Source organism: Chionomys nivalis, chromosome 9 (genome assembly GCF_950005125.1).
Source record: "Chionomys nivalis chromosome 9, mChiNiv1.1, whole genome shotgun sequence".
NCBI classification, from domain to species: Eukaryota; Metazoa; Chordata; class Mammalia; order Rodentia; family Cricetidae; genus Chionomys; species Chionomys nivalis.
The window spans coordinates 54,837,284-54,864,078 of record NC_080094.1 but is presented as its reverse complement, the minus strand read 5'-3'; positions in this window follow the sequence as shown (position 1 = coordinate 54,864,078).

Below are 26,795 nucleotides of genomic sequence, written 5' to 3'. Positions count from 1 at the left end.
TTCCTAACTGCTGAGCCATTTCTCCAGCTCTACTCTGTTCCTTTTTAATTAGCTTTATTTAAATTAACTTTTTAACTGACCCTCATTGTGTATTGTATTACTATTATTTCTTAGAAACTATCCTTTTTGCTTTTTATAAATGGAGAACCATTTACTTCTCTCCTTTCCTTCCTTCCTTTTGTGTGTGTGTGTGTGTGTGAGGGGTGGGGTGCATGCCTGTGTCTACACATGTAGAGGCCAGATGTTGAAGTCCAATGTCTTCGTCTAACAATCTCTACTTTTCTACCTGAGACAGGGTCTGTTGCTGAACCCAGAGGAGCTTGCCTTTTCTGCTAGACTGTCTGACATCAAGTCCTAGAGATTTGCTTGTCTCTGTGTCCCCGGTACTGAGGTTATAGGTATGTGTTTCGACTAGGGTCCTGGGGTGTAAGCAGAAGCTTCTTGTTCGGAACACTGGGGATCCAAAATCAGGCCTTTATCCACTGAGCCACCTCCCCAGCCCTGAGGCTGAGATCCAGCTCTATTTATTGGTTGGTTTGTTTGTTTGCGATGAAGTCTCACATAGCCCAGGCTAGGCTTGAACTCGATATATGGCCTAGGATCAACTTAAACTCCTCATCAGCCTGTCTGCATCTCCCAAGCACTTTGGATTATAGGCTTGCTCTACCTTGCCTGGCTAAGATTCAATTCTAAGGTCATTATAAACAAGCACCTGAGCCCCAGTGTGGTGGCCCATACCTTTAATCCCAGCACTTAGAGGCCTCTAGCCTTGAACTCCCCAGGCTGGTCTTCATATTGAGTTCCAGGACAGCCAGAGCTACACTGTGAGACCCTGTCTCAAAAGAAAAGAAAGCAAAATTTAAATAGCTTAGGTTGGCACCATGATGTTTATTAAATGTTAGATTTCTTACTATTACTGGGAAGACGTGGGTCAAGTTGAACTTGAACTCCGTTCTTCAAATCCTTCACCTAAAAAGATGCCTTCCTTCCTCCTGGCTTGTCGCTTCTCTAGTACTAAGAACAAGAGTTATTTCTGGAATCAATGTGGTCCATCCGCATCTTGCCCTCTCCTTATCTCCCTGGAAAACTGTCTCACGAATTGTTTGGCTTCCATGTTTTTCCACTGGCTCCTTTGCTTTGGGCGCCTGTTTGGAAAAGGCCTCTGCAGGACATGACCTCTCCCTCTTTAAGCTTCTGTCCCATTTTCCTTCCCTTTCCTGCCAAATTCTGTGCGCTTCCATGTCTTCGTGACTCACTCTCGGGTTCCTCTGCCATCTGGCTCTTCCCCAGCCCCCACTCTCAAGACTGTGTTTGTGGTCATCTATCTCCAGATCTGTAGGGGTTGTTTGTTTGTTTTGTTTTTGAGATAAGTCTGCCTGCCTCCTCCCTTGGAAGCTGTACCTGGCTTTTTTCTTTTCTCTTCTCTTCTTTTCTTTCCTTATGAGTGCTGGAGAATCCAAACTTAGGTGCTCATGTCTGAGAAGCAAGCCCTTTACCCTCTGAGCCATCTTCCAGCCTCCAGCGTCCCCCTTTTCAAAAAGAGTTATTTTAAATGGTATGTATGTGTGGTATTGGAGAGGTGGCTCAGCAGTTAAGACCCGGGTTCGATTCTCAGCCCTCACGTGGTGGCTGGCAACCATCTGTAACTCCATTTCCAGAGGATTTGTTGCCCTCATCTGAATTCCTCAGACACCAAGCACTCACATAATTGCACAGCCATACAAGTTAGCAAAAACACTCACACACATAAAATAAAATAAAATAATCTTTAAAATAAATAATTGGTTAAGGGAAGACTCATTTTTCTTCTTAAAAAGCAGCTTTTAGGTCTGTGTACCTGAGTGCAGGCGCCTGCAGGGGCAAGAAGAGAGCACTGGGTTCCTTGCAGCTGGTATGTCAGGGAATTTTGAGCTACCTGATGTTGTGTGGCAAAACTTTTCCTGGGGAGACACAACACACACGCATCTACACACCCCAGACAGAAAACCCAAGTACAGATAACATCAAAGTCCAGTTTGGTGAATTAGTGATCTTTATCGGAATTACTTACAGGTGAGGGATTACTTACAGGAGCAGAAATGAATCAAAGACAGCTGCATTACCAAAGCCCACCCCAGCACAAGTGACAGCTCACAAAGCTGGCAACCTGGAGCACACAGGTCAGACAGTTGTAACACCTGCATTACTCTCTCGGTACAGTTTGCACGCGCCACTGTACCCTACGCGAGCCGCAAGCCAGACAAGGGCCAGGAGATTGACAGAGCACACAAGAGAACTGGGTAATTCAAAAGGAGATCAGTCGAATGCCATTTATTCAAACTTAGGACAAACCTTAAATACCTAGCTGCTGCACAATGGAATACCCCCCAGGTAGGTGGGAAATTACCACGCCCAAGGTGGAGTCAACAATGCCCTATAGCTAACCACCAGGTGGGGTAGAGGGAGCACAGGAACAAACAGGATGTTTTAGCTGGTTGTCCAAAACTGTCCTCAAGATAAAACCCCAGGAGCAGGGGTACACCCATGGGCCCTACAGATAGTGTCCTGTCCAGGTGCCTCAGTTGGTCTAACTCTCTTCTGGACAGCTCGGTTGGTTTCTGCTTTTTCCAAGCAGCTGGTATGGTCTTTGGAGCTCTGCTTCCTCTGGTTTGAGAGGACGCTCAGCTTTTATTGCTCTTTCACTAACAAAGAGGGGCCTAGTAAGTCTGGTCAGTTTCAGGAACTTCCTGAAGTTATGAATTGTTTACATTCTTGCTTAAGGGATGTTTTAGTCACTGTTCTATTACCACGATGAGACACCATGACAAAAGCAAACTGGGGAGAAAGGGTTTATTTGGCTTACACTTCCACATCACTGTTCATCATTGAAGGGAACCAGAACAGTAGCTCAAACAGGCCAGGAACATGGAGGCAGGAACTGATACAGAGGCTGTGGAAGAGTGCTGCTTACTGGCTTGTTCCTCATAGCTTGCTCAGTCTGCTTTCTCATAGAACCCAGGACCACTAGCCCAGGGAAGGCCTCACCCACAGTGACCTGTGCCCTCCCTCATCAATCATAATTAAGAAAATACCCTACAGGTTTGCATATAGCCCAATCTTATGTCGACATTTTCTCAACTGAGGCTCCTTTCTCTCTGATAATTATGGCTTGTGTCAAGTTGACATAAAATAGGCCAGTATAAGGAGCTTCTCTGAAGGAGGGAATGTTTCAGTCTCTGAGGGTTTTGTGAATCCTTCTCTGTCCTCTGCAAGAGTAGTGTGTACTGCAGTCCTCCAGCCCTCCTTTGGAAGGAGATGTAAGACAGCATCTTACATATCCTCTTCTGGTCTAGAACTCCCAATCTTCCTGTCTCTGCCTTCTGAGGGTTGGAATTACACATGCTTTTCATCATACCTGTCCAAAGGACTGTTTTTTTTTTTTTTTTTTTTTTTTGAGACAGGGTTTCCCCGTGTAGCCCTGGCTGTCCTGAATCTGTAGACCAGGCTGGCCTCGAACTCACAGAGATCCACCTGCCTCTGCCTCTCAAGTGCTGGGATTAAAGGTGTACCACCACTGCCTGACTGAAGTTAGGGTTTCTATTACTGTGAAGAGACACCACAACCATGGCAGCTCTTACAAAGGAAAACATTTCATTTAGCTGGTGGCTTACAGTTCAGACGTTAGGTCCGTTATCAACATGGTAGAGAGTATGGCAGTGTGCAGGCAGACATGGTACTGGCTACAACTTTATTAGACGGCAACAAGGAGTGGACTGTCACAATGGGTGCTATCTTGAGCATGTATGAGTCCCCCAAAGCCCGCCCCCACAGTGACACACTTCCTCTAGTGAGGTCACACCTACTCCAACGGCGCCGTTCCTTTTGGGGGTCGTTTTCTTTCACACTACCACAAGAACTTTTCTTGATTTCTGACTTTGCTTTTTTTTAAAGACAGGATAACCTGGAATTCACAGAGATCAGCTCACCTCAATCTCCTCACTTGTTTTCTGGTAGTCAGTGTTGTGGCCTATCCTCTGCTATAAGGATTTCTTTGTCCAGTGCCTTCCCAGCCTCCATCTCTTTCCTGCCACTCTCTGGTGTGGTAAGGAGGAAGGTTGATGGGCAACCCTTGCTCTGCCTCTGTACTCTCACGCAGTCAGTGTTTTGACTGCTGAGCCATCTCTCCAGCCTGGAATGCATAGTTCGTTATAGCATTGACTATGAACTGTAATTTTGCTTAGTTAAGGATGGAATTTGGTCTCTGTGCATATTAATCAAGCACGCCACATGCCATTCTCAACCCAGCTAAGACAAACTTACTGTTTTTCTCCTTTAGGCTTCACCATTTGATGACACGTCTGTTCTTTAGGGCCGAGGGGTGGTTTCATGGAGACGTTTGAGTCCTTTACTCTTTCCTACATCCTGTATTCAGTATTCTCCAAATTCTCAAGTCTTCTGGTTCTCGTGTTTAGACTTTGGTACTTTATCTTTAACACTCAATAAACATATACTAGCATTATAGAACTTTTGGGGGTGTGGTCGTTTGAATAAGAATCACCCCATATGCTCATTATTTGAATGCATAGTCACCAGGGAGTGGCACTGTTTGAAAGTATTAGAAGGATTGGTAGGTGTTGCTTTGTTGGAGGAAGGGTGTCATTGGGGTGGTCTTTGATGTTTCAAAAGCAAATGCCAGGCCCAGGCTGTTTGTTTCAATACCTTCAAGTTCAAGATGTAACTCTCAGGTACTACTTCAGCTCCTGCCTGCATGCTGTCATGCTCCTCACCGTGAGGATATGGACTAAGTCTCTGAAACTGTAAGCAAGCCCCCAAATAAATGCTTTCTTTCATGAGACTAAGGGCTGGAGAGATGGCTCAGAGGTTAAGAGCACTGGCTGTTCTTCCAGAGGTCCTGAGTTCAATTCCCAGCAACCACATGATGGCTCACAACTGTCTGTAGTGAGATCTGGTACCCTCTTCTGACCTGCAGCTGTAAATGCAGACAGAACACTGTATACATCATAAATAAATAGATAAATCTTAAAAAAAAAAGAATAGTGACTAAGACAGAAGTTGGTACCAGGAGTCAGGGATTGCTTCAACAGGCCTCACCATGATGTGTGTTGGAGGAATATGGAAGATTTGGAGACTTTGGACTAAAAAAATGGTCAAACGCTTTAAGTGGGGCTTAATGGCCAGCCTAGGAGGAGCAAGGACAGTATGTTGACAGCAATGCGGACCCAGCTCAAGAAGTTTCCGAGGGAAAGACTATTAGTAATGGCCTCTATGTGATATTCTTAGATTAGGGTTATGATTAGAGTTAAGGACATAAATTATTCTTGTGATATTTTGTCAAAGAATATAGCTGTTTTCTGCCCTTGTCCTAAAAATTTGTCTGAAGCTACACTGAAGAGTTTTGGATGAATGATTTTGGCAGAGGAGATTGCAAGACAGTCTGACAATTGACTGTGTCATGTGGTTTTTAGTGGTCACTCTTATGCAGATCTACAATAAAAAGGACAAACAGAGCAAGAAAAACTGCAAAATGTACAGTTTGAGGAAAAAAGGAGTACCAGAAAGTGTAATGGAGCTAGGTCTGGTGCTCAGGGAGATAAAAAGCTTAAGGAAAGGGGGCTGGAGAGATGTCTTAGCAGATAAGGGCACTGGTTGTTCTTCCAGAGGACCTGAGTTCAACTCCTAGCACCCACATGGCAGCTCACAACTATCTTTTTTTTTTTTTTTTTTTTGCTTTTTTGAGACAGGGTTTCTCTGTGGTTTTGGAGCCTGTCCTGGAACTAGCTCTGTAGACCAGGCTGGTCTCGAACTCACAGAGATCCGCCTGCCTCTGCCTCCCAAGTGCTGGGATTAAAGGCGTGCGCCACCACCACCCGGCCTTGTTTTTTTTTTTTTTTTCGTTTTTTTGTTTTTTTGTTTTTCGAGACAGGGTTTCTCTGTAGCTTTGGAGCCTGTCCTGGAACTAGCTCTTGTAGACTAGGCTGGCCTCGAACTCACAAAGATCCGCCTGCCTCTGCCTCCCGAGTGCTGGGATTAAAGGCGTGTGCCACCACCGCCCGGCTACAACTATCTTTAATTCCACTTCCAAGGGACCTGATACCCATGGCAATATACCAATGTACAGAAAATAAAAAGATTTTAAAAATCTTAAGGAAAAGCCAGATGCTAAAAGGAATAAAGAAAGTGGCAAGGCAAGATCCTACCCAGCTAAGTTTCTAACTTAAAAAGGATTAAAGAAAAGCTTGAGCAGAAAAAGAAAACATCAAACAGAAAGCTGATGAAAGGGTGATTGAACAGGGGCCAAGTTACCGCCTCAGCAAGCAGCAGACTTTGCAGCTTTAGCCACGTGGTTCTGGCTTTAGGGTCAAGGATACAAGAAAGGGGCTCTTGAGCCTTTTTCTCTTCAGCTAAGAAAAGTTGCTGAGGTCACAAGTGTGTCAAGGGTGTCCTTGCATGGAGGCCATGTGTGAAGTTGTGAAGGAGAAACCTGGATTTCATTGGAGACCCAAGATGTCAGACATACCAGAGTCGTGGGATACCTGCCAAAGAGAGCAGCAGACCAGGCATGGAACCCGCTCAAGGGAGAGAAGTGTGTTGCAGCCAACAAAGCTAAAAGGAGCTGAAGACCTGAAGATCACTTCAACATCAGACGTGGAGATGCAGAGTTTGGGCCTTGGGCATGCTAGGCAAGACCACTGAGCGACATCCTCAGGTCCACAACTTGTTTCTGATGACGTATAATTTTTGCAGATATCTGCAGAGGGGGAAATGGTTATAGCCTTGAGTTTGTAGAGACAACCAAAGGAATGGAGGCAAGAAAATAGGAGAGAAGCGGAGGTCAGAAGACAGCCGTGGGCCCAGACGTAGAAAACGCCCTATTCTAGGATACAGAGAACTATTTACCACAAAATGGTGAGAAAAATCAAAGAGAGCCTGATTGATTCACTGCAACCCACTTTCTGTTTACCGAGAATCTACTCCCCGCCCAGCGCTTGGTAGTGATAGGAAGATGAATCAGAAGTTTTCTTTCCTGAAGGAAGTCAGTGAAAAAGAGAAATCTGTAAACAAAAACTTAAAAACCGATGTGCGGTAAGCCTTATAATAAGAGTATTCACAAAGAGCTCTTGGAGTCAGAGGAGATGGTGACTAAGACTCAGCACAGAGGTGGGTAGAGGTGGGCGTGGCGATGACTGAGACTTCAGCAGCCTGAGGTGGGTGACAGCCTGCTAGCTAGGAAGACAGCACAGCCTCCTGAAGCCTGGGCCCTGTGAAGCTGAAACCCGTTCTGCTTAGTTTCAATGGGAAGTGGGGACTGGTGATTTTGTAGAGTTATCACACCATTATGGAGCCTAGTTGGGCTGTCATCAAGCTTTTTGATCTTTTTTTTTGAGACAGGGTTTCTCCGTAGTTTTTGATTCCTGTCCTGGAACTAGCTCTTGTAGACCAGGCTGGCCTTGAACTCACAGAGATCCGCCTGCGCCACCACCGCCCATTGATTTTTTTTTTTTTTTTTTTTTTTTTTTGGGTTTTTCGAGTCAGGGTTTCTCTGTAGCTACGGAGCCTGTCCTGGAACTAGCTCTTGTAGACCAGGCTGGCCTCGAACTCACAAAGATCCGCCTGTCTCTGCCTCCCGAGTGCTGGGATTAAAGGCGTGTGCCACCACCGCCCGGCTGATCTTTGTTTTTCACAAAGGATCTATGACTAGCTGCCTGGAGATCCCTGACCCTACCTAGCCAGTGTGACTACCAATAGTAGTCATGGAGACCACAATAGCTCCACGGAGAAGGTACAAGAGTCCAACCATGCCACCCAGTTCAAACTGATAGCCTCTCTTCCTGAGCAAGAAATTAAAATTATTCAGGAAGACCCTGAAGATATATGACAACCATTATGTCACACTCATGATGGAGCTGAAGCCAAATGCTGGGCTTGGAATACACACCAACTTTGCCGATGAGATTGCAAACCAGAGAGGCTTGCCATGTACTCCCTAAATGCCAAGAATGCCCAAAAGTACCAAACACAGTTTTATCAATTATACACAGCATATAAGTTTTAAGTCTTCAGTTCACAGTTTTGATATGGTAGACATTTTCATAACCATTCGTCTGATCAAAATATATTGACCATTTCATCTTCTCTGAAAGTCCCTTCCTGCCTTTCTAGGGTTGATCTGGCCTCTTGTCTCAGGCATCTATTATCATGTTTCAGTAATCTATTGATATATGGAAACCCCAGCCGGGCGGTGGTGGCGCACGCCTTTAATCCCAGCACTCAGGAGGCAGAGGCAGGCGGATCTCTGTGAGTTCGAGACCAGCCTGGTCTACAGAGCTAGTTCCAGGACAGGCTCCAAACCACAGAGAAACCCTGTCTCGAATAACCAAAAAAAAAAAAAAAAAAAAAAAAAAAAGGAAACCCCAGGTTAGGGATGTGGCTTAATCAGTAGAGTGCACCCTAGGTAGAATACATGATGTCCTGGGTTCGATTCCCAGGGCTGAAAAAATCAGACATGGTGGCTCACAACTGGAATCTCAGCAGTTGGGAAGTAGAAGCAGGAGGGTTGGATTGTGTGCAAACTCCTGTGCACCAGTGTGTGTGAACACACACACACACACACACACACACACACGACCTAAAACTGATACGGTGCCATTTCTGCTGGCTGTTTTTGTTTTCTATTTATTTATTTTGAGATAGGTTCTTATTATGTAACTCCAACTTCCAAACTGTCTGCCTCAGCCTCTCAAGTGTCACAGGTTTTGCCACCATGCTTAGCAATTTCTAGTGTATTCTTCTGGTCAGTGCCATCGTAGACTAGTTAAAATTCAGATGGTTGGTGGGATAAAGCTGTAGATGAATGGAAAAGTAGTGTGTGGGTGGGTGGTGGGGAGTGGGGCACTCATGCCTATGGAGAACAGTTGTTAATATTGGGTGTCTTTCTCCTTTTTTTTTTTTTTTTTTTTTGAGAAAAGATCTCACTAAGTAACCCCAGCGGGACTGAAACTCACTATGTAGACTTAGCTGCCCTTAAACTCACAGAGATCCATCCACCTGTCCACCTGTCTCCCAAAAGCCTAAATGCCTGCATTGCCATGCCTGGCTCTCCATCTTAATTTTTGAGACAAGTTCTCTCACTGAGCCTAGAGCTTACCAGTTTTGGCCAGACTAGCTGGTTATCCAGCCCCTGGGATCTGCATGATTTGCATTGGGGTCTGGAAACAAGCTCAACTCTATGAGTGCTGAGAACCACAATTCAGGTCCTTGAGTCAGGTAAGCATATGAGAGAGTTTAGTCTGGGACCCTATCTGGTTTTCGCTGTGTCTAATGCACTTGGCAGCCAAGGTCCCTGACCTTAGTATGCACACACGCTCCTCTCTAAATAACTTACCCCAGAACCCTCTAGAGCCCGCATCTTCATTGGGCTACACAAAGTGTAATCTCTGAACAATAGTATAAATTCTGGCCCTAGTAACAATCAAATTTAGAAAGTTCTTTTTTTTTTTTTTTTTTTTTTTTTTTTTTTTTTGTTTTTCGAGACAGGGTTTCTCTGTGGTTTTGGAGCCTATCCTGGAACTAGCTCTTTTAGACCAGGCTGGTCTCGAACTCACAGAGATCCGCCTGCCTCTGCCTCCCGAGTGCTGGGATTAAAGGCATGCGCCACCACTGCCCGACAGTTCTATCAGTGTCTGTTTCCACTTGTCTGGGAAAGACTAGAAGGGCTGATCCAGCCTGAACCGGTTTGGGTTTACGTCCTTAGGCAAAACTACGTCTTTGGGTTTTTGTTTGTTTGTTTGTTTGTTTGTTTTGTTTTGTTTTGTTTTTTGGAGGCAGGGTCTCACTACTTAGTCATGGCTGTCCTTGAACTTACTACGTAGACTAGGCTGGCCTTGAATTCATAGAGATCTGCCTTTCTCTACCTTCCAAATTCTGGAATTAAAGGTAAGTGCCACCGTGCTTGGCGATTATATTAATTTTTGGCTCACACTTTTTTTGTTTGTTTTTGTTTTTTGAGACAGGGTTTTTCTTGTTACAGTCCTACCTGTCCTGGAACTAGCTCTTGTAGACCAGGTTGGCCTCGAACTCACAGAGATCCGCCTGCCTCTGCCTCCTGAGTGCTGGGATTAAAGGTGTGCACCACCACCGCCCGACTTTATTTTTTTAATTATTTATGTGCAGAGTTGGTACATGCATGTGAGTGTGACCGCTCTCTGAGGCTCTCTGAGGCCAGAAATATCTGATTCCCTTTGAGCTGAAGTTAAAGGCACTGTGAGTTGCCCGTCGCTGGTGCTCTGGACTGAACTTGGGTCTTTGAGAGGGCAGTCAGCACTATTAACTGCTGAACTGTCTCTCCAACTCCCTAGCCCTTTAAAATACTTGAGAATAAAAAGATTTATTTTATAACTGGACAATGGTGGCACTGGGGAGATAGAGGCAGGTGGATCTCTTTGAGTTCAAGGACAGTCTGATCTACAGAGTGAGTTCCAGGACAGCTAGGGCAACAAAGAGAAACCCTGTCTCAAAATCAAACAAAAACAAAAAACAAAGCAAAAAAACAAAAACAAAAAATAAAAACAAACCTAACAACAAATAAAGAAAATGAAGCCAAACAACAACAAAAATATTTACTTCATTATGAATTATGTGTATATGTGTGTAGGGGTGTGTGTGCATGTGGGTGTTGGTGCCCTCAGAGACCAAACCCCTTGGAGCTGGAGTTATGATGGTTGTGAGCAGTCACGTGGGTTCTGGGAACTGAACCCCAGTCCTCTGCAACAGTATTATATGCTCGTAATGACTAGGCATCTGTCTAGTCCTCCAGTAATAAACTAACTTTAAAAAGTAATTAAGGTACCAAGTGTGGTGGCAAAGCCTTTAATCCCAGCACAAGCAGAGGAAGGCAGATCTCTGTGAGTTCAAGGCCAGCCTGGTCTACACAGAAAGTTCCAGAACAACCAGGGCCACACTCTGAAAAGTCCTGTCTGGAAAAACCAAAAAAAGAAAAATGGAATGAATGTGTCTGTGTGTGTGTCTGTGCATGTGCAAATGTGTCTGTGTGTGTCTGTGCACGCATGTGCATGCACAAATGTATCTTTGTGTCTGTGCACACATGTGCATGTGCAAATGTGTCTGTGTCTGTGTATGCAGGTGCACGTGCAAATGTGTCTGTGTGTGTCTGTGTATGCAGGTGCACGTGCAAATGTGTCTGTGTGTCTGTGTATGCAGGTGCACGTGCAAATGTGTCTGTGTATGCAGGCGCACGTGCAAATGTGTCTGTGTGTCTGTGTATGCAGGCGCACGTGCAAATGTGTCTGTGTATGCATGTGCATGTGCAAATGTGTCTGTGTGTCTGTGCACACATGTGCACGTGCAAATGTGTCTGTATATGCATGTACATGTGCAAATGTGTCTGTGTGTATGTATGTGCAAATGTGTCTGTGTGTGTCTGTGTATGCATGTACAAATGTGTCTGTGTGTGCATGTGCAAATGTGTCTGTGCACACATGTGCATGCACCTACCATGGCAACTGTGTGGGGACCAGAGTCTCTTCTCTCTTCCAAAGTGGTTTTATTGATTGATTCATCTTGCTGGCCCCACAGCACTTTTTAAATGTTTATGACAGGGTCTCACCATGTAACCCTGACTGGCCTGTAACTCACTCTGTAGAACATCTGACATTGAACTCACAATGTAGACCAGGCTACCCTGTAGCTTTTGGGGATCCTCCTGCCATTGCCTCCAAATTCACTTTTTAAAATGCTGTTGCTTTTTGTTGTTTATTTGAGTGCATTTGGTGTGTGTGTGTATGTGTGTGAACATGTAGACAGGATCATGCCACAAAGATGAGTGTTTTTTTTTTTTTTTTTTAAATATTTATTTATTTATTATTATACAATATTCTGTCTGTGTGTATGACTGCAGGTCAGAAGAGGGCACCAGACCTCATTACAGATGGTTGTGAGCCACCATGTGGTTGCTGGGAATTGAACATTGGACCTTTGGAAGAGCAGGCAATGCTCTTAACCTCTGAGCCATCTCTCCAGCCCCCCAAAGATGAGTGTTTATGTAAGTCTGTAGGTTCTCACCTTCCACCGTGCATGTTCCAGGGAGCAAACTTAGGTGATCAGGCTTGGAATCAGGCTCCTTTACCTGTGGTTTTAAACACAATCTTTTTTTAAAAATTTATTTATTATGTATATAGTGTTCTGGGCACCAGATCTCATTATAGATGGGTGTGAGTCATCATGTGGTTGATGGAAATGAACTCAGGTCCTCTGGAAACAGCAGTCAGTTCTCTTAACCTCTGAGCCATCTCTCCAGCCCTTTAACAAAACCATTCAATTTTAGTAATAAAGACTTGGGAGCCAGATGCTGGGGTGAAAGCCTGCTAATTCAGTGAGGCAGAGAAAACACCCAGCTGACCTTCCTCCTCAGCTGATGTCCAAGAAGCCTCCTTTCTTGCCAATTCCTACACTGTCTCAAAACCAACTCTTCACACTGAGAGTCCCTCCCTTCAACTTCCTGCGCATCTCTCTCTCTTTCTGTCCTTCTGAACCCCTCATACAATCTCTGTTTTTTCTTAATAATCTTATGTTCACTTCCTGTCAACTGGTTGCTTGCTCACCTCTTGACTTATGGTTGACTTTATTTATGCTATTTACAATATTCAAGCATGTGTGTGCTGGGAACTAACCTTGGCCCATTGTAGGAGCAACACGTGTTCTTAATGTCTGAGCCAACTTTCGAGCCCGTTTGAATCTCTGAGCAGTAGGGAATGGTTACATGAGAACTATGTTAGGGCAAAGAATAATTCCCGGAAGGTTGAGGTTGAAAGAGACAGTTTGGTGTCTTGTTTGTTTTCAGCGTTAGGGATCAAAGCGAGGGCCTTACCCATTCACCCAAAGTACTTGAACACCCTGCAGCTGAGTTGTTCTCCAGCCTCTAGTTAGTGTTTGGAAGTGGACCAGAGGTCAGTGTAGACAGAAGTTTCTGTCCTGACTGGTCCTGCAGCCATTCAATCCCAAATAAATACATATAGGCTTACATTAATTATAAACTGTTTAGCCTTTTAGCTCAGGCTTAATACTAATTAGCAATTACAACTTAAATAACCCATAATTCTTATCTATGTTTAGCAACCCTGGCTTGGTACCTTTTCTCAGTAAGGCATTTTTATCTTGTTTCCTCTGTGTCTGACTGGTGACTGACTCTCTGCCTTTCCTCTTTCCAGAATTTTCTTAGTCTGGTTGGCCCCACCTGTACTTCCTGCCTGGTTAACTGGCCAATCAGCATTTTATTAAACCAATACAAGCGACGAATCTCTACAGTGTACAAGAGCGTCATCCCACAGCAGACCAGACTTTCTTAGTGAAGGTCTATTCTTTTGGAATGTAGAATGAAATCCTGAGAAGAAGAAAGGGAACACAAATAAAACAAGGCAGACTTTTCGATGGCGACAAAAGAGTCTGCAGACTTTAAGCTTCATAAAAAATTACCCCACTATTTTTCCCAAAGCATTCTGCACTCTTAGAAGCAGAGTTTCAGTTTTCCCAGATCCTAGTCAGCACTTGTCAGTCTTTTGTAATTTTAGACATTCTGGAGGAGGTGGAGTGGTATTTTATTGTGGTTTTACTGACAATCAGTAGCGTTATGAATGCTCTCGTGTGATCACTAGCCATCTGTATGACTTTTAAAAGAAACATCAGCTTAAGTCTTTTGCTTGTGTAAAAAATGTTGGGGCTAGAAGTGTGGCTTGGTTGGTAGAATCCATGCCTACAACACACAAAGTCCTGAGTTGGATCCTAGGCAACCAGATATGATGACATAATCCCAGTGCTCAGGAGATGGGAGTAGGGGAATGAGACATTCAATGTCATCCTTAGCTACATATTAGACCAAGACTTTACTGTTCCTTCAAAATAAAAAGATGGGACTTGATTTGTTTTATTGAGTCAGGGTTTTTTTAAAAGATATATTTTGGATTTTTATCTTTTGTTAGATATATGTGTTGTGAATTCATCTTAATGGACCAGAAGATTCATTATTGTTTTTATTATGATTTTATTTATTTATATTTGCCTTATAAGATAGGTTTTTACACTATAGCCCAGGCTGGACTCACTAGCCTCAGACTCATAGAAACCTTTAAGTCTCCCAAATACTAGGAGTACTGACCTGTAGGACTTTATCAAGCTTTCAATATTATTGAGTATCGTGGTATATTATTTGTGCTTTAATAAATAAAGCTTGCCTGAAGATCAGAGGGCAAAGCACCCATACTAGTGAGCCATACAGGCCAGGGAGTGGTGGCATACATCTTTAATCCCAGAACTCGGGAGGCAGAGTCAGGCGAATCTCAGTGAATTCAAGGCCAGTCTGGTCTACAGAGTTCCAGGACAGGCCCCAAAAGCTACAAAAACAAAACAAAACATAAAAAGAAAGAGTTTAATTGGTGTTGTGGTTCCAGAGTGTCAGAGTCTATGTTGATGGGGTGTGGAGGCAGACAGCTGCAGCTGCAATGGAAAAGGGCAGGGAGACCTCAAGCCCACCTCCAGTGACGTGTCTCCTCCAACAAGGCTATACTTGATAATCCTTCCCAAATAGCCACCAGTCGGGGACCAAATATTCAAATAGGGCCGCTTTCTTTCAAGGCACCACACCTGAATTGCCTCAAATCAATCTATTTGATTACACTTATTTTATGTGAATGTGTGTGCACCCAAGGGTAAATGTGGCAAGTGCTTTTACATATATTTCCATGGCCCAAACTCTTTTATTCTAAATAATTTATTCTTATTATTGTGTGTGTGTGTGTGTATTTATTCACACGCTTGGTACACATGTAGTCATGTGATCTAAAGACAGTTTGCAGTAGTTGGTTCTTTTTTTCCATCAGTGAGTTCCAGAAGTTGAACATAGGTCTTCCAGGCTTGGAACCAAGGGCTCTTATCTGCTGAACTATCTTCTAGCTCATAAGTCATTGCTAATGCATCCTCTACTTGATGTTTGGTGAATTTTTTTTTTTTAAAAATTGTTGTTGCTATTGGGGATTAAACCTGAATATTCACGCATGCTGGTGAAGCACTCCTCCACCACTGATCGGCAACCCATAATTCCTTTTCAGTCTTTTTGTGTAGTTTAGGTTAGCCCTGAATTTACTATATACTCCAAGCTGATCTCAAACTCATCCTATCTCTTCCTCCAGAGTGTTGATATTAAAGACATGCTTTACCAATGCCTTGCAAATTTACTTCCTTTTAAAGGTGAATAATGGTGACTGGAGAGACGGCTTAGCAATGAAGAGCAGTGGAGGCTTCCAGAAGACTTAGGCTTAATTCTTAGCACCCACATGGCAGTTCTGTTGGAGAAGGGCTGCTTGTTGGTTCCCGGCTGCTCAGTCCCAAAATAATCACACAGAAATGTATTAATTAAATCACTGCTTGGCCCATTAGCTCTAGCTTCTTCTTCTTTTTTTAAATCTTTTTTTTAATGTTTATTTATTTATTTATTATGTATACAATATTCTGTCTGTGTGTATGTCTGCAGGCCAGAAGAGGGCACCAGACCTCATTACAGATGGTTGTGAGCCACCATGTGGTTGCTGGGAATTGAACTCAGGACCTTTGGAAGAGCAGGCAATGCTCTTAACCACTGAGCCATCTCTCCAGCCCTAGCTCTAGCTTCTTATTGGCTAACACATATTAATTTAACCCATTTCTACTAATCTGTGTATTGCCACGTGGCTGTGGTTTACCAGCTAAAGTTCTGGCGTCTGTTTCTGGCAGGGCTACATGGATTCTCTCTGACTCCATCTCCTTTCTCCCAGCGTTCAGCTTAGTTTTCCCACCTAGCTCTGTTCCCCTATAGGCCCAAAGCAGTTCTTTATTTATCAATGGCAATCCCAGTCCCCATTATTCACCTCTTTGATGCCCATCTTTCTCTTGAAGTAGACTGGTGCTCCCAGGATATGTCTCTTTGTCATGAAAGGTCCTAAATTCTTTTTTTGTTTGTTTGTTTGTTTGTTTTTCGAGACAGGGTTTCTCTGTGGTTTTGGAGCCTGTCCTGGAACTAGCTCTTGTAGACCAGGCTGGTCTTGAACTCACAGAGATCTGCCTGCCTCTGCCTCCCAAGTGCTGGGATTAAAGGCATGCACCACCACCGGCCCGGCTAGGTCCTAAATTCTTAAACATTTTAAATGCCATATTCTGTAGTCTTTGAAAGGTTTGAAGAATGCCTATCCAGAGGGACGGTGGTGGCGCACGCCCTTAATCCCAGCCCTTGGGAGGCAGAGGCGGGTGGATCTCTGTGAGTTTGAGGCCAGCCTGGTCTATAAGAGCTAGTTCCAGGACAGGCTCCAAAGCTATAAAGAAACCTTATCTTGAAAACAACAACAACGGGGCTGGAGAGATGGCTCAGTGGTTAGGAGCATTGCCTGCTCTTCCAGAGGTCCTGAGTTCGGTTCCCGGCAACCACATGGTGGCTCACAACCATCTGTAAAGAGGTCTGGTGCCCTCTTCTGGCCTTCAGGCATACACGCAGAAAGAATATTGTACACATAATAAATAAATAAATATTTTTAAAAAAAAAGAAAAAAGAAAACAACAACAACAAAAAAATGCCTATCCATGTGAAATACACATCTATCCATCTAGAAAATCTAACTAACATGACTATTAGCTTGACTATTATAGATGATTATCTATTAACTTATATTTCTTTATACATTACATTTTAAGTGAGCTACTTAATCACAATACCTTAATCCAGAGCAGAAATATATATATACAGTATAACAAAATTGACTTTAAATTTGTATCAATAGAGCAAGATCTATACCAATGCAAATCTCTATAGAATATCCCCCTTTAAATGTAAACAAATATTTATAGAAAATATTTGGGAATATGGGCATAGTTCTATACAAACTTCTTCCTGTTGTTTATTGAGCGAAGTAATTTTTTTGAGGGGTGTTCATGACAACCTTTCAGGAGGTCTTGGTCCATCAAACCACATTAGTCTGGAAGGATTCCATAGGTTCTCATTCTCTGTGGAAACAAAAAAACCTCTTTTCCAAAGCAACATATCCTTAGATTCAAATTCTGAAGTCAAGATACCTTTAAAGTATATATGTTGGTTACTTAGCGCCTTCACAGTCAAAAAATTCAAAGAAAACACAATAATATACATAATACAGACTCTCTGTGAATTTTTTACTGTCCAGGAGCACTTCTTAAAATGTTAAGCGCTTCTTTTTTTTTTAAATATTTATTTATTTATTATGGATACAATATTCTTTCTATGAGTATGCCTGCAGGCCAGAAGAGGGCACCAGACCCCATTACAGATGGTTGTGAGCCACCATGTGGGTAGCTGGGAATTGAACTCAGGTCCTTTGGAAGAGCAGGCAATGCTCTTAACCGCTGAACCATCTCTCCAGCCCCTGTTAAGCGCTTCTTAAAAACTTAAGTGGTGTCACTACTAGGGTATATACGATACTTCCTGCTTGCCCTGCCCAACCCAGCATGGAGGAGCTGTTTGCTGCCTCTGAGAGCCATGCCTACAGTCCCATTCTCAGGCATACAGCCAGTCCATGCCACCATTAAGCAAGCTGCAGCAGTGTGCTCACAAACCCCATTCAAATGCTCTTAGCTGGACCTCCTGCCTGAAAGAGTCAGAGTTTGCGAAGGCAGCATGGCCCAGAAAGTCGCATTTCAAAATGGTGCGGCTTTTTCTTGCTACCACTGAATCAGGAAAATCTCTCTTAAAGGAGCTGCGGCAAGCCACCAGCTGCAAAAAAATGCAGCTAAACTTTGTTTTTTCATGTCTAGAGTTCATTTCCAAGCCCTCTCAGATTTTACATGGATTTAGTCCACCACGTTGGGTGCCAATTTGTTGGCGGAGGTCGCTTGTTGGTTTCCAGCTGCTCAGCCCCAAAACAATCACACAGAAACTATATTAATTAAATCACTGCTTGGCTCATTAGCTCTAGCTTTTTATTGGCTAACTCTTACATATTAATTTAACCCATTTCAATTAGTCTGTGTATTGCCACAAGCTGTGATTTACTGGATAAAGTTCTGGCAGGGCTACATGGCTTCTCTCTGACTCCACCTTCTTTCTTCCAGCATTCAGCTTAGTTTTTCCTGCCTAGCTCTGTTCCCCTATAGCTTTGCTATAGGCCCAAAGCAGTTCCTTTATCAATGGTAATCACAGCATACAGAGGGAAGTCCCACATCACAGTTCAGAAACATATATAACTCTAGTCCCAGGGAAATCATTGCTTTCTTCTGGTCTCTTTGGGCACTGTATGCATATGGTACCCAGGCATACTTGTAGACAAAATATCCATAATCTTTAAAAAAATTTTTTTAAAAATTTTAAATTTTTAAATCTTTAAAAAAGATACTGGGTGGTGATGTAACACACCTTTAATCCTAGAACTCGGGAGGCATTGTCAGACAGATCCCTGAGTGAGAGGCCAGCCTGGTCTACAGAGTGACTTCTAGGACAGCTAAGGCAATACAGTGAAACCCTGTCTCAAAAAGACAAAGCAAACAATAAAAAGTTGGACTAATGTCTTATTATATATATAATATATACATATAGTGACTTTTTATATATCCATTTATTTATTGATGTATATTTGCTGCTTCCACTTTTCAAATATTGCCAGTAATGTTGCTGTGATTGTTGGTGTACAAATAATCTCTTTAACACTCTGTTTGCTGTGACCCATGACTTTATCCCAACATTCAGAAGACAGAGACAGGTAGATTTCTGTGGCTAGGTTGGTCTACATTTTGAGTTCCAGGCCAGCTTGAGCTGCATAATGAGATCCCTATTTTTATTTTTTTCGAGACATGTTTTCTCTGTGTAGCTTTGGAGCCTGTCCTGAAACTCTCTCTGTAGACCAGGCTGGCCTTGAACTCACAGAGATTCACTGCCTCTGCCTCTTGAGTAAGTGCTGGGATTAAAGACGTATGGCACTACTGCCCGGCCACCTCCCCCTTTTTAATAAACGGCAGCAACAAAACTCATCTGCTTTCACAGCTGGGTACAATGGCAAAGTCCCTGTGATTCTATCATTTGGAAGGTGGAAGCAGATGGATCAAGAGCTTGAGGTCACCTTTGAGTACATAGTTTCAGGCTAGACTGGGATCAAGAGACTCTCTCTGCCGGGTGCTGATGGTGCATGGCTTTAATCCCAGCACCTGGGAGGCAGAGGCAGGAGGATATCTGTGAGTCTGAGGCATGCCTGGTCTACCGAGCAAGTTCCAGGAGAGCCTGGGCTGTTACACAGAGAAACCCTGTTTCAAAAAAAACAACCACCACCACCAATAAAAGCAAACAAACAAAAACAAGATAGAGATAGAGATAGAGATAGAGAGAGAGAGAGAGAGAGAGAGAGAGAGAGAGAGAGAGAGAGAGAGAGAGAGAAGGAGAGATTGTCTCCAAAACAACAATAAAGCTAAAACAAATCTGGGTGTTGTGGAGCGTGATTTTAATCCCAGCAATGGAGAGGCAGGTGGATCTCTGTGAGTTTGAGTCCAGCCTACTCTACATAGGAGTTCCAGTATATCTGGGGCTACACAGAGAAACCCAGCCTCAAAAACAAAAGGAAAATCAAGACCCCGCCTTCAATTCCTTTGGGTAAATACTGGAAGTGGGACTGCTGGACCATATGGCATTTTATTTTTAGTGTTTTGAAGAAATGCCATACTGTTTTTCACAGCAGCTGCACCATTTTACACTCCCACCGGCAACACACAAGGCTTCCAACTTCTCCACATCCTTGATATTTATTAGTTTTATTCATTTAAGAAGATTTATTTTTAATTATGTGTATGCGTGGTTTTGGGCGGCTATGTGCACCTGATTGCGGTGTCCTGTGGAGGCTAGAAGGAGCTGGAGGCACTAGGGCTGCAGATCCAGGCAGCTGAGACTGGCTTGAGCTGGGTGTTGGGATCTGAATTCTGGTCCTGGGGAAGAGTAGTGTGTGCTCTTACCTGCTGAGCTCTCTCTCCAGTCCCTATCTGTCGCTTCAGATTAGTCCACCACTAAATTATAATCAAGTTCCAACATTTTTTAAAAAATATGGTCTCACTTTATACAGCCCTGCTGACCTGGAACTTAGTATGCACACTCGCAGAACCCACCTGCCTCTGCGTCTGTAGTGCCGGGATTAGAGGTGTGTGCTACCATCCCCTACTCCCCTTTCAAGATAGGCTCTTAACCTGAAACTCACTTGAACTCGTGATTCTCCTGTCTTCCAATCATGAGTCGCCAAATTTGTTTTTTTTTTAAATATTACTTTTATTTATTTTTGTGTGTATGAGTAAACATATGCCACAGCATGAGTGTGGAGGTCGGGAAATAACTTGTGGATCTCATTCTCTCTTTCCACCTTTGTGGGTCCTGGGGACTGAACTCAGGTCATCAGGCTTGGTGGCAAGAGCTTTTAACCCACTAAGCTATATTGCCTGCCTTTTTTTTTTTTTTTTATTTTCTTTCTTTTTTTTTTTTTTTTTTTTTTTTTTTTGGTTTTTCGAGACAGGGTTTCTCTGTGGTTTTGGAGCCTGTCCTGGAACTAGCTCTGTAGACCAGGCTGGTTTCGAACTCACAGAGATCCGCCTGCCTCTGCCTCCCGAGTGCTGGGATTAAAGGCGTGCGCCACCATTGCCCGGCCTAAATTTTAATTAATTTTTATATGTATGTGTGCTTTGTCTACATGTAGGAACTGGATGCTTGGCTCCCTCTGAGTCTAGAAGGGGCCACTGGATCTCTTGGAAGTAGAGTCACAGTTGTGAGCTGCTTCATGGGTTCTGGGACTAACCCAGGTCCTCTGGAAGAGCAGCCAGAGCTCTTAACTCTTGAGCCATCCCTCTAGCTGCCTATTTTGTTTTTTATTTTGAGACAGAGCTCCTGTAATTCAGGCAGGTGTTGATTTGTACAACTGAAGCTGCCTGAATTCCTGACTTTTGTCTCTACTTACCCCCTGCTGGGACTACAGATGTGTGCCTTACCCACAGCTCTACTTCCTTAAAAACGTGTGTGTGTGTGTGTGTGTGTGTGTGTGTGTGTGTGATAAAGACAGACTGGGGGCTCAGTAGTTAAGAACACTCACTCCTCTAAAAGAGGACCAGGGTTCAGTTCCCAACACTCACATGATGGCTCACAACCATCTATAATTTCAGTTCCAGGGGATCTGGTACCCTATTCCGACATCCACATGCACCAGACACACGTGGCACATATACATACATGAAGGCAAAAGACTCATACACATAAAAAAGTAAAAATAATTTCTTTAAAAGACAGAGTCCCTTCATTTCAGCCTAATTGTCCTGAAGCTTGCTATGTAGATTCAGCCGGCCTAGAACTCATAGAGATTCATTCCTCTTGCCTCTACCTGGCAATAAACACATATTTAAAAAACACCCCCAAACTAAAGTGCTTGGTACTTTTGTTGACAAGAGAAGGAAAAGACAGGGAGGGAGGGAGAAAAAAAAGCTAAGGGTCCTAGCCTGGCGGTGCACATCTTTAATTCTGGCACTTGAGAGGCAGAGACAGATTGATCTCTGAATTCAGAATGAACCTGGTCTACATAGTGAATTCACAGCCAGCCACTTTCAAAGGGAGAAGAGGAGGGAGGAAAAGAGTGAAGAAAGTTCAAACTGTAGAAATGATTTGATAACTGCAAACATAAAGGGCTGGCCAGGGAATACCGAATCCAGCCAATATCCAAGGAAATTAGAAACCAAATCCTCAGGTCCCTGATTACCAGTCAAATTAACTTTTATTCCTTATTACTGAAAGAGACTAATGAGATGACTTTATTCTTGCTGCTTAATCTAGCCCAAGAAGTTCATCTGGTATCCAGCAGGCTTGACATTGGTTTTTCTGAATTTGAAAATGATGGGTAAGAGTCAGATGTGGTGGCTCATGCCTCTAAACCAGCATTCTGGAAGCAGAGGCAGAGACAGGTGGATCTCTGAGTTTGAGGCCAGCCTTCTCCACAGAGTGAGTTCCAGGACAGCCAGAGCTACATAGTGAGACCTGTTTCAACACCCCTTACCCAACTCCCACATAAATGGGTAGGTTATTGTTGCTGGAGCTGTTTTGTAGGGGCATTTTGTCAAGTTGTTTCAGTGGCTGGTGAAGTAAAGACAGAATTTTTGAGAAGAACTAAAATAACCCAGTGTTTCTCTAGCCTTAGTAAACTATGAAATATAAAGGCCTTAATTTTGTTCAATAAACTTTTATTTGTAGTCATAAAAGGAAAGAAAATAAAACAAGATCATAACATAGCAATGACTGGTTGGGCACATAGGTGTGATTTAGCACTTGGGAGGTAGAGGCAGGAGGCTTATAAATTGGATGCCAGCCTGAACTAAATAGTTATATATTTAAATAAACAAACAAACAACAAGCAAAAAGTGGGGCTGGCAAGATGGCTCAGTGAGTGTCTGATGCCAAGCCTGACTGTAGCACAAATAATAAAACCCCAGAGACAGAAATTGAGGTTCAGCCTGAAGGTCAGAAAAGCAAAACAACCAAGCCACTAAAGAAGTCTGACCTCTACCAAGGCTGGGTGATCGTAAACTAAGCATACTAAGCCTCTCTCTCCTCCCATTTTATATTCCCTCTAGGACTGGTATTAAAGGTGTGAGCCACCACCACCTGGATTTGTTTCTGCATTGATCTTGTATATCCCAGGGTGGCCTTGAGATCACAGAACTCCATCTGACGCTTGTTTCTCAAATCCTGGGATTAAAGGTGCATGTCTCCGTTGCCTGACCTTTGGTGGCTTTAGCTTTGCCTCTGGTCTTCAGGCAGGATTTATTTATCAAAGTGCAAATAACATACCACTACACCTGACTGACTGAGTTTGATCCCCCAGACCTACATGATTGGAAGCAGAAGTTGTCCTCTGACCTCACATCTGTCACCTGCACCATGGCACACATCCTGACACACATAACTAAAATTAAAAGTAAAACCAAAAGACATTAAACATGTCCCTCCCCCAAATGAAATACCCCTGTCTAAGGCTCCAGTGAATGTTCTTTCTTTGGGTTATCCTCAGAAAGTTTCTGTCGATGCTGCTAGTCTGTTGTCTCCATCGGTCCCTCCATCCTTCCCTGCTCCACTCCTTTTCTCTTTGCTGTACTGGGGAACCAAAGCCCACACATGCTACATAGGCACTCCATGGATAAGCTGTGTCCCTGGCTCCTGGCTCCTCCTTCCTTAGCAGTGCTAAGAGTTAAACCCTAGATTTAGGGCATGCTAGGCAAGTGCTTTCCACTTTGATAGATACCCAGGCCTTAGTTTCTTGAGACATTTTGTTAGGTAGCCCGGGCTGGCTTCAAACTCTTGCTCCTCCTGTCTCAGTCCCCCCAGTGTGGGGACTGCAAGGGTGCCACCATGCCAAGAGTTTCCTTCTAAGTTTGTGTCACAACTTGGACACTGGCGATTGGCACCTTTCTTTACCGGATGGGATTTTCGAGATTTAGCAACTTCTGTTTTTGTCCCACGGAGTGTGTTCTGTGTTGTAACAGACAAGTGCAAATCTGATGAGAGTCTTATCGAAAGTTAGATCTTGCTCACATTACATAGTCATTGCAGACTGACTGAGGAAATCCGCTCTGTGTCATCCTCAAAAGAGACCAACGCTGATGGAACAACCACCAGGTGGAGCATTGCTCATAGCTGCAGGGAAGACAGAATGGTTGAACTCTGCATTGATAAATTAAAGTTTCTTCCCAGAAGTGATTCACAAAATTCCCATTTATATTTTATTGGTAAAAAGTTATATACTCATTCTCCACTTCAAAGGCACTAGGATGAATATAATTATGCCATATTCTTTGAAGTAAAATAATAAGTAAAATATTTGATAATAGTATGAAAACTATTTTCAGTATTCAGGAAGCAGAGGCAGTAGGATTGCCACGAATGAGTCAGTCTGGGCTATATAGTGACTACTAGCGAAGCCCCATCTCAAAACCCACAACAAAACAAAATAAACAACAACCACCTCCCCCAAAAACCCTCTAGAATGTAGTAGGAGGGGCTGCATGTTGGTTCCCGGCTGCCAGGCTAGCTTAGACCTGAAATAATCACACAAAAACTGTATTAATTAAATCACTGCTTGGCCCATTAGCTCTAGCTTCTTATTGGCTAACTCTTACATATTAATTTAACCCATTTCTATTAATCTGTGTGTCACCACGTGGCAGTGGTTTACCGGCAAAGTTTTAGCATGTCTGACTTTGGCAGTGGCTCCATGACTTCTCTCTAACCCCACCTTTCTCCTTCCGTGCTATAGGCCAAGCCAGGTTCTTTATTCATTAACCACCAAAAGCAATACATAGAAGAACCTCCCACACCACTAGAACAGCAAACAACAAAGAAACAGAAGTTTTAGCCGGGCGGTGGTGGCGCACGCCTTTAATCCCAGCACTTGGGAGGCAGAGGCAGAAGGATCTCTGTGAGTTTGAGACCAGCCTGGTCTACAAGAGCTAGTTCCAGGACAGGCTCCAAAACCACAGAGAAACCCTGTCTCGAAAAACCAGAAAAAAAAAAAAAAAAAAAAAAAAAAGAAACAGAAGTTTTGAAGTTTTGCAATTACCAGAACTCATGCTAGGCATGGTGGCACACGCCTTTAGTCTCAGCATTTAGGAGGCAGAGGCAGGAGGTTTTCTGTGAGTTTGAGGCCAGCCTGGTCTACATAATGAGTTCCAGGACAGCCAGAGCTACATAAGACTTGTTTAAAAGTAAACAAATAAAATAAAAACCAAATAGATAAATAAATAAAAATAAAAGAAAGAAAAAGAATACTTGAGACAGGAGCTAATGTATGGTATGTTTCCCAACAGATAGACAGTATCACCATGAAGTCCCAAAGAGATCTATAGTATAAGAATGTATTAATGGCTGGGCGGTGGTGGCACACAACTTTAATTCCAGCCCTCAGGAGGGAGAGGCAGGTAGATCTCTGAGCCTGGTCTATAGAGTGAGTTCCAGGACCAGCTTCAAAGCTGCACAGAGAAACCCTGTCTTTTTTTGTTTTGTTTTGTTTTTTTGAGACAGGGTTTCTCTGTAGCTTTGGAGCCTGTCCTGAAACTAACTCTTGTAGACCAGGCTGGTCTCGAACTCCAGAGATCTGCCTGCCTCTGCCTCCTGAGTGCTGGAATTAAAGGCGTGCGCCACCACCGCCCGGCCGAGAAACCCTGTCTTGAAAAACCAGAATAACAATAAAAAAGAATCTGTTAGTGCTCCTCTAGCACTGTTGAGGCGAAGGAAAGAACAAAGTCATCAAGAAAAAAATTCAAGAGTATGTTATAGTAGGCTAGGGGTGGCACACCTTCAATCCCAGGTCTGGGGAGATAGAGGCAGGTGGAACTCTGTGAGTTCAAGGCACACCCGATCTACACAGTAAGGTCCAGGATTCAGAAAGAGAGACCCTGTCTCAAAATAAAACATAGAAAAGAAAAGAACATATTGTACTCCAGAAGTCTGGAGGCAGATCTCTGGGAGTTCACCGACAGCCTGGTCTTCATAGAAATCTCCAGCAGGGCAGTGGTGGCACAGGCCTTTAATCCCAGCATTTAGGAGGCAGACGCAGGTGGGTCTTCGTGAGTTCAAGGTCAGCCTGGTCTACCCAGTGAGTTCCAGAAAAGTCAGGACTATACAGACAAACCTTGTCTCAAAAAATAAACAAACTAAGGTTATACAGTGAGACCTCCTCTTAAAAAACGAACTGGAGAGATGGCATAGTGATCACAGCACTTAGTACTTTTGCAGAGGTTTGGTTGTGGAAGGACGCTTAAAAGAAATCCCACACTAGCTCCGAATTGAGAAGTAGACATTTATTTAGGGGTAGACTCACAAATCAGAATCCTCTACTGAAACGGAGATCAGAACCTGAATCCCGTAGCCGGAAAAGAGAGACAGACCGCATGCTCTACATTGGCATATATAGTATAAGAGGCCACGCCCCCGCGGCTGTAAGACTTCCTACAGCATTTGGTTTCCGACATTTCCATGGGGGCTAAGAGAAGATCTGATGCCCCCTTCTGGCTTTTCTGCGGGCACTAGGCACTCGTGCGCTACACATGCAGGAAAACACTCATACACATAAAATAAAAATAGAAAAATCTTAAAAACAAACAAGGAATATGCTGTACTGGACAGAGAACAGCACTGTGTTCGAATGCAACCATTGGCAACAATTACTACTGACATTTTAGAATGTTTTGTAATCAAGAACTACGACAGATATTCTAAATTTTTTCCCTCAAAATCATTATGACAATCCAAATACTAGATAACAGTGTCCCTAGTTCTCTTTTCTTCTATTTCTCTCTCTCTCTTCCTTCCTTTCCTTTTTTTTTTTTTAACTAAAGGAACTGGATATTAAAAAAAAGTTCCGAAGTCTTTTCATAGCCAGGAAGTGAATCACAAGCTGTCACATCTATCAGACTTCAAGGCTCTTTCTATTACAGTCTATGGATTTTATTTTTGAGATAAAGTGTTATATAACCTTGAGTGGTCTCAAACTGGCTGTAGCTAAGGATAACCTGAATTTTTGGCCTTCTTGCTTCTGCCTTCCAAGTGCTGGGATTACAGACGTGTGCCACAAAACATGGTTTATTTGGGGCACAGAGGACTGAACTTACAGGCTTTCTGCATGCTAGACAAGCCCTCTACCAAGTGAGCTACATTCCTAGCTCTAGAGAGTGGATATTAAGCCCAGTTTATCAATTTGCCTAGAGAACATATTAAAATATATTTTCTCTGA